Source organism: Condylura cristata, unplaced genomic scaffold (genome assembly GCF_000260355.1).
Source record: "Condylura cristata isolate star-nosed mole 26May11 unplaced genomic scaffold, ConCri1.0 scaffold00009, whole genome shotgun sequence".
In the NCBI taxonomy this organism is placed as follows: domain Eukaryota; kingdom Metazoa; phylum Chordata; class Mammalia; order Eulipotyphla; family Talpidae; genus Condylura; species Condylura cristata.
The window spans coordinates 48,529,466-48,538,315 of record NW_004567110.1 but is presented as its reverse complement, the minus strand read 5'-3'; the positions used below and the strand labels follow the sequence as shown (position 1 = coordinate 48,538,315).

At 35.6% G+C, this 8,850-nt stretch overlaps 1 long non-coding RNA gene across 2 annotated transcripts in view; it reads left to right on the top strand.

Moving 5' to 3' along the window:
• The window catches only part of LOC105853418, a 22,046-nt gene extending 16,748 nt beyond the window's left edge, over positions 1-5,298 (top strand). Inside the window, exons 3-4 of one of the 2 annotated variants that reach the window (XR_001145283.1) lie at positions 2,092-2,271; positions 3,465-5,298. This is a non-coding gene — a long non-coding RNA (uncharacterized LOC105853418). Of the gene's footprint in view, positions 1-2,091; positions 2,907-3,464 lie in introns of those variants that run through there. The other variant, XR_001145282.1, reaches the window with a different exon arrangement.
• The last annotated feature ends 3,552 nt before the right edge of the window (positions 5,299-8,850 follow it).

Genomic DNA, 8,850 nt, shown 5'->3' with positions numbered 1-8,850 from the left:
CAGGCCAAAGGTGCAAGAGGTGAGAGGATTCACCAGAGAGAGTGGAGAGCAGAACAGGAGGATTGACTGAAATACACTGCTGAGGAGAGTAGCAGGTGGGACAGGAGAGGACTGCTGCACCACGTGGGTCATCCCCCTAACCCCCCCATACCCTGGGCAGGGGTATCAAACTGTGCTACGGTGTTTGCAGATAGCTTCATAGTGCTGCACTGTAACCAGTTCTGCCACCAGGGAGGACCTCCTAGTTCCGTCCTCTTAATCTCAGAGACTGCACTTCATTTATCATTGTCCACTCATTTTTATTTGTATTTTTCAATGTTGAATAATCTGTCATGTAACTCCAATATTTGTCTTTGTCATTCTGAGTTGCTTTATTATACCTAATTCCTTCAAACTCCTTCCATTTTTCTGTGAATAGCAACATTTACTTTTCCTTGTGGCTGAGTAGTATTCCATTTGTGTGGATATGCCACATCTTCTTGAGCCAGCCTTCTATTGGAGGGCACCTAGGTTGTTTGCATGACATAGCTATTGTCAATAATGCTGTAATAAACATCATAGAGCATATAATTTTTTGTTTATGATTTTATATTTTTTGGATAGATTTTTTTGGATAGCTCACAAGTGGGATTGTGGGGTGATATGGTTTTTACATTTTTAGCTTTATAAGGAAAATCCAGATCAACTTTCCAAAATGGCTGTAACAGTTTACATTTCACAGTAGTGCAATAGGATTCCTCTTTCTCCACATCCTGTCCAGCACTTGTTGAAGGCCTTTGAAATGAATGCCATTCTCACGAGGGTATGCTATCTCATTGTGGTTTGGACCTGCAGCTCTCTATTGAAAGTGATAATGAACAGTTTTCCATGTATCTCTTGGCCTTGCTGAGATCCTCTTTGGTGGACTGTCTGTTCAGATCAGCTGCCCACTCATTAATTGCATTATTTTTTAATTGTATGATTTTTTAATTTACCTTGGATATTAACCCCTTGTTACTTGTGTAGTGTGTAAATACCTTCTTCCACTCGATGAGATATCTTTTTAATTGATTTATATTTCCTTTCACTGTGGAAAAAGCTTTCTAATTTGAGGCAATCCCAGTTGCTTATTTTTGCTTGTATTTCCTTTACTATCAGGATCAAGCCTCCCAAAAACATCTCTAACTTTGATGTCATAGAACATATTGCCAGTTTTTTTTTGTGTGTTTTTCTTTTTTGTTTTGGATCTGTTTTTTCTATCTCTATTATATTTTTTGTTTTTTTTTTTGTGTGTGGTTTTAGAGTGATCCAGCTTTATTCTATGTGATTCCGACTAGATGACAACCTGCAATAGGCAAAACTATGGTAACAGTAAAAATATCAGTGGTTGCCAGGGCCTAGAAGTGAGGGAGGGATGAACCAAAGAAGCACAGAGAATTTTTAGGGCAGTGAAGCTATTCTGTATGATTCTATAATGGTATGACTCATTTTACATTTGTCCAAACCCATGGAATACACCACACCAAGAGTAAACCCTAACATAAACTATGGACTTTGGGTAATAATGATGTTTCAATATAGTTTCATTGATTAAAATATGTACCACTCTTGTACTTTCTACTCAATTTTACTGTAAACCTAAAAGTTGCTATAAGGGCCTCCCTGGTCACCTAGGGTTAAGTATCACTGCTATCACCTTTTTGGCCATCTCAACTGCTAATCTTAGTAGTGTGTTTCAGTAAAACTGCTTGTTGCGCTCCCCATTCTGTCTCTGGTGAATTCACTCACCCTCTGAATTTCTCTGGCCTATAATTGAATGATTGAACAAATAAATAAATAGCTTTTATTTTTCTTTACATGAAGTAATAAATAAAAATAAAAGTTGCTGTGAAATATATTTTAAATTTTTTGGAAAATGATTATTTAGTGACTTAGTCTAAAGCATAAAAATAATATTGATTGCATAAGTGTGTGGTAAGTTTTGTTAACATCACTCTGTATCTAGGTCCTCCATTCCTGTAGCCTCATTTTTCTGCAAATATAAATGTGAAGGTCTGCTTATGGTCCATTCCCTCTGTTCCATTATCATTCTCTTGAACTTTTCCAATCCAGGTTCAATCCTGCTGTCTGCCTCCTGCAGCGCTACATCAGGATTGCTGAGAAAAATCACAATCATGAAGATGATGCCTACTATAGTAGCAATCTCTTGCATCAGTTCACTCACTCCTTAGTGTTTCCTGCAGCTATTTCTGTGTTCCTCAAGTCAGAACTTTGTACTTCAAATGTGTATGAGTAAGTTTTAACTGTTTTCTTTGATATTGTACTATTTTGAATAAATATTTCTAGTCATACCATTTCATTCTGCTCTACAAATAATATGCTAATATTTGTATATATATGTATAACATTGGATTCATGATATTAAACTGTTTGCTATGAAAATTAATATAACCTGGTTATCAATGATCAGTGTAGAAATATGGTAAATAAGCATAATCTCTTTGCACAAAAGAGCTTATATATTAACAAAAGAAAGAAGGGGGAAATAAAAGGTGGTTTAATATATTTAAAGTCACTTTAATTATGGTTAGACAAGTCTCATTAAGAAGATTCTGTGGGAAAGTTGAGTCGTATTCCCTTCTTTGATGTGCCTCAGTACCCTAGAATAAGTCTCTGTTGTTCTTAGATTCGAGCACTTACTTCACTAAAGCTCATTGCAGCTCTAGTATCTTTTCTGTATCTTTCATTTTAGCATGATGACAGAGTACTCTTTAGATCAGTATTGATCCCTAGGGTCTATACTACTTGTCTCAAAGTGCAGCCTTTGAAGTCAATTTGCTTGATAGATGTGGTTTCTTTGCTTGAACAAGTGTTTTGATTACAGATTTATTTATTTATTTATTTATGCATACAAGAACTGGGGTACAGGACAGAGGTATAAGAGTGAAAGGATTCACCAGAGACAGAGTGAGAAACAAAACAGGCAGACTGACTGAAGTACACTGCTGAGGGGAGTAGATGGCGAGACAGGTCACCTCGCTGGCCAGGGATCCAACTCTTGTTGCTGTGGCTGTGGATAACTTTATATTGCTAAGCTTTAATCCCTTGCACCACCAGGGAGGGCCCTTGAATGGTGTTTTAATAAAATCTGGATTAGTTCCTAATATTTTTGAAATAATGCCATTTGACATTTGTATATTCACAATGTATTTTGCTAGCTTTTATTGAAAAGTTAATTTACCTGGCAACATTGAACCTGTGCTCTGACATAGTAACAGTCAGCTGGTAGCAATTGTCAGCTGTTCCCTTTAAAGGGGGTCATGTCATCCACCCTTACTTGCCACTCACTGAGACTAGTTGTCAGTTGCCATTTATCATCTCACTTTCTCCTCTTCTGATATTTAGCATATGTGGTACCTCCCATGTAGTTTAGGCATTTGCATTTGTAAACTCTTCTATATCCAGTCCTTGATGTCTTTCCCTAGGCACTATCAGTGACATTGGAGGTTCTGATGTGCTCTGTAAAGATCATGGGATTCTAATCAAATGGACTCACTCTGTCAATCTTCCTGCTGTGTGACCTGCAAATGGTCTTTTCCCCTCTTTAAATTCCTATCTCTTTATCTGTAAAATGGAGTTAATGATGGCATGCCAATGAGGATTACAGGTAATAATATACATAGTGTGATTCTGACAGAGTTGAGAAGACATAGGATGCTTGTGGTGAGTGTGGCCTATGTCCTGTGGACATGTCTGTCCTTGACTCTCTGGAGCCACAGGGTCCCTCCTCTTAGTCACAGATTTTGTTAATTCAGCTGAATTGTATGATACTCTCAGGTGTCTAAAGACAAACAAAAGCTCATGAGAAACTGGATACTACTTAAGTAAAATTATCTCTTGTAATTGTCAGCTGCCATCATCAAGGAATACAAAGATTAAACTGTTAGCCAACAAGCACTTCCATTGCATTCCTTAAAGGATATTCTTCTTGCACTGTAAATGAAACTCTTGCAAGTAGTTATATAAAGAAAACAGAAATAAGAAAAATTATGAACTAACATGGTTTTCAAAGCTGGAGGAAAAAAAGGCAATTCTCTATACCTTTTGTAGAGCTCCTGATGTCTTTCTGACATCTGCTGCTGTAATAAAGGACCACAGACATAGAAACTGAAAACACCACAAATCTATTCTAATTCTGGAGGCTTAGAAGCATAACACTGGTGTGGTGTTATTGGGCTAAAATTAATGTGTTGGAAAGATTGCACTCTTTCCAGGGGTGGGGTTGGGGTGGCTTAGAAGTGAATCCATTTCTTTGCCTTTTCCTGTAGAAGGTAATCTAGATTCCTTGGCTGGTGGATCCTTTTCCCACCTTCAAAGGCAGCAACATTGCATCTCCCTGACACAGGCTTATCTATGACTCTCCTCTATTGCCTCCCTCTTCCATTTGTAAAGGGCCTTGTGCTTACCATGGGCCCAGAATATCCAGAAAATCCAGGATATTCTTCCTCTGATTAAGTCTACTCAATAATAATCTTAATTCCATCTGCAAACTTTCATTCTTTGCCATGTAATATAACATATTTCAAGGTTCCAAAACTAGGATGTTGTTGGAAGGTCACCATTATCTGTATAATAAAAGGGCATGTATTCTATACATGTAATTATACATGTAATTTATTTGTTTATATGTATCTGTATGCTGACATAAAATGTTACCATGTATTGTGCTTTTAGTTAAATGTGATGATCTCATTTAATCCTTACAACAACTCTACGAAATAGGAACTGCTTTTTGGAATGAGAAAACTGAGCTTGGAGTTATGAAATGTGCCTGGGTAAAGAGCTGGTAAGGAGAAGAGTAAAATTCTAATACAGAGCTGATTTTTCTAAAGCTATGTTCTTAATCACTGCACTTTACTAAAATTTGTTTAGATTGTATTTTTCTTTCTATTTTCAGAGGAAATTATTAAATAAAAACTAGATTAGTTTTTTGTGGGAGGGCTAATCCAATCAGTATGCAGCAGTTAAAATTCAAATGAAGATATTGCCGGTTGTTTTGATGTGTTACTTACGTTATTTCTAAATTGAATTTTATATTATCACAGATTTTTGTAACTAATTTAGACTCTTCATGCCAAATCCATAGTTTTTGAACTGTTAATACTATTTGCTTTAAAAAAGTTTAAAGTGTATAGTTTCCTCCAAAAACTGTGTGCCTAAATTTTGTTTATTTGCAGAATTTAAAAGTGAAAAGAGACCTCAGAAAATCATGTGATTTTAGTTTCTTGCCTTGAATATCTCAAACCACCACATTTACTTGTTATTTTAGAGAACTTGTATAGGATTCCATCTTAGATCATAGGGAATTCTAATTTCTGTAACTTTTTATTAAGTTGGGCACATTTATTTATTATTTTTAATTTTATAATAGTTTATTTTTACATATTTTTTTTGCATTTTTTCATCTCAGTTGCAATCCCCTTGGGTTTCCCATCACCAAATCACCCATGTGCCATCACCATAGTCCAGTGTATTTCCCCCCCCCTCCCACTGTCTTTGATCCCTTTCCCCACTCCATGCCCACAAAATGTCTCTGGTATATAGCTGGTCATCATTGTCATTATTTTCTCACCTGTTCCATTATATTCCTGCTATGAGAGAAACCATCTGGTATTTTCCCCTTTCTTTCTGGATTATTTCACTAAGCATGATCCCTTCCAGCTTTATCCAAGTTGCTGCAAAAGGCATGTGTGTTTCTTTTTTTTTTTTTTGGTTGCTGAGTATTATTCCATTGTGTATATGTAACACATCTTTTTAATCCAGTCATCCACTTTTGGGCATTTGGGCTGTTTCCATGTCTTTCCAATTGTGGATAAAGCAGCAATAAACATGGGTGGGCACCTTTATTTTTTATGTAGAAGATCTGGGGTATAGGTTAGAGGTGCAAGGGGAGAGGGCGAGGGGATGCACTAAATTACTAAATACACTGGAATTTAGGAGGAATTACTGAAATACACTGCAAAAGGGAGCAAGATGGGAGGTCTGCTATACCATACATGGATTAGCTCCCTCGCAAGTGATCCAACTCAGGCCATAGAGGTGATAGTGCTGAGACTTAACCTCGCAACCAGTGAGGCCCAGGTGTTGCTTTAACCTCAAGTGTCTTGAATCCTTTGATAGAAAAGAGTTTCCATGATTACCCACATGTCAGTATGTTATATAGAATCTATTGAAAGGATTTATTTTTACAAAACCACCACATCAATCACCTTTTACACTACACAAAGCTGCAGTACAGTATGGTGGGTGAGTGGGAGCTTCCCTTTATGTGGAAAACCCACCCTTCTCAGTATACCTCAGAGAGCATACATACAGCTGACAAAGGCCTGTCTGAGCATGCCAATGACAATATGTATGTAACTTATAAAGCTTGATTTTTTTTTCCTTTTCAGATAAAACAAATAGACATTGAGATATTTCTTTTCTGAACTGTAGTACAATGTCTTGAGTACCTTCAGTATGTGCACCCTCCACTTCGGAAGTCTTTTGCCTTAATAAATATGAGAATAAAATCACCTAGGAAAACTACAGTTTTGGTAAATAAATGCAAGAGGAGTTATATAGAACAATCAAAATAAGCTCTTAAAAGTAATTTGAAAAATAACAGTAGATCAAGAAAGCACTTAGAGTTCATATTTTAAAATGTGATGATGATAATGAACTGTAAAGTATAAGAATAATTGTTGGTTGCATTATAGGAATGTGGCAAAAGAATGCTCTCACTATATTAAGGATTTACCCAATCCTTTATAGTGTTCCATTTTTCATTCTGGGCATCTCATCTAAAGAAGAATGTGGAGAATTTGGAAGGAATTTGTATGACTGTCATAAACATTGAAAAAAAAAAGAAGTGTGAGAAAAAGTTAAAGGCACTAGGGTTGTTTATTCTAGTAAACCTAGGGAGGGAGTTTAAGGGTCTTCCGGTATATGAAAACATATAATCCTTTAAGGTCTATTTAAGTCTTTCACACATGTACTTGAGCCAGAGACAGATTCCTTAAGAGAATTAGTTGAGGAAATAACAGCAATATACCTCTTTAAGCCAGAGACTATTAAGCCTTTGCAGTTGAAATGGATTCAATCATTAATTGCACATGATTGAAGTAAATAACTGAGTCACCAAATGAACAGTATTTAAGAAAAACTATTATTCCCAACTGATAAGCAACTCAAATAATTATTATCTTCAAAGTCCACCTACTAGGTATGAGCTCAAAGGCCTAATATGATTCTTAAGGAACATAGTAACTGCTGACACGCGTATGTAAATAAGTTATTGCTAACAGACATAGTTTATGTACATAAACCCAAATGAGAGACAGCAAAAGAAAGAAAATGAGAGAGGAAAAAAACAGCAATTTTTGTTTTGTTCCCAATACACATAATAACTAGGCTAGAAGACAAGGGGATTTCCCTGGTAAGGTAGGGTAATAGTTTTATGTCAAATAATTAGTGGTGTGAGCAAGATTTAAAGTGATTTTTGCAACTTTTTAATCAAAAAGCTGATGCTAAGAGTTTAAAGATCTGATCTCCTAACACTTCCTCTTCAGTTTTCTCATGAGTCCAATACTGAAAGTGATAAAGTCCTCTAATCTGAGTAGCCTTATACTTGACCCTAAAAATCTTACTTTACTAGAATTTCCCCTTTATTGCAAAACATGATTGCACTTAAGGCATTTTTGGTTTTGAGTCTGAATATGACTAATTTAGTTCAAGAAACATGTTGAGCTTAGAGCTTCTCTCACTCCCAACACACAAAATAAGCATGTTCTGAGCTGTTTTCCAGATCAAGGCAACAAGTTAGTTCTGCACCATGCTAAGTCTGTGGAAATTGGTCTCAATTACAGTTCCTGTATCTGTTTTCCAACTATGTCTTGGGTTGCTTTGTGTTTTATTGAATTGTTTTGCTCAGAAAATTAAGTAAATTGGTTACTTTATTTCTCATGTTAATATTTATTTTTACAGTAGCCTTTTCTTGTTAATTATTTTCTGAGTTACTGCATGCCTAGGGTTATACCTTAAACTACATTCCCAAATGAAAAAAAAAATTTGAAGTTATGAATTGCTGCCTTTGGTGTATTAATGGTTAAACATAGCTGACAATTATGGCAATTTACATGTCTGACCCTCTTTAGTGGATGAGTTTGTAGAATGAAGGAAAAGATGCTATAAAAGCAATTCAAATAATATAAATCAAAAAACATCTTTGCTTTTGTAATCATACAGCTGTTGGAATTATTTTGACCTGTCTAATGTTGGTGATTAACTGTGATAAGGTAAATATTCTCATGAGTACTGATCCTTACTTCCATTACTGGTTGGCTTGTGAAAGCAATCATTCAGATCCTTTGAGTCCCAAAGGGAAGTGATATTTCTTAGATTGTTATTCTCCTCAACTCTTCCAGAGTTACAATAAGAGAACTTTTAATAGTAGATGAATTGATTATAAGAAGTCATGATGGTTCCACATAAGGCAACGGTTTAAGAGAAAAGGTTTTCCATTTTCAAAAGTGGAGGTTGAAAACCAAACACTCATCTTGCTGGAGTATATTGTTGGAAAAAAAAAGTATAACTTAATTGGGTAGCCCCCCCCCCCATGTTTAACTCTACTGTTTATAGTATTATCAGCCCAATTTTCTAAAATTCTGAACATAACTTTTAATTTTTATGATTTTTAAAATTTATTTTAGGATTTTTTTTTAAAGTCCAAAGCTCTACTTGTACAAATGACATCTAAAACGTTGACTTTTCATTATCTCTCTTAGAGCCACTAACAACAATGGTGATAATATCATTTGATAATTATGTTCT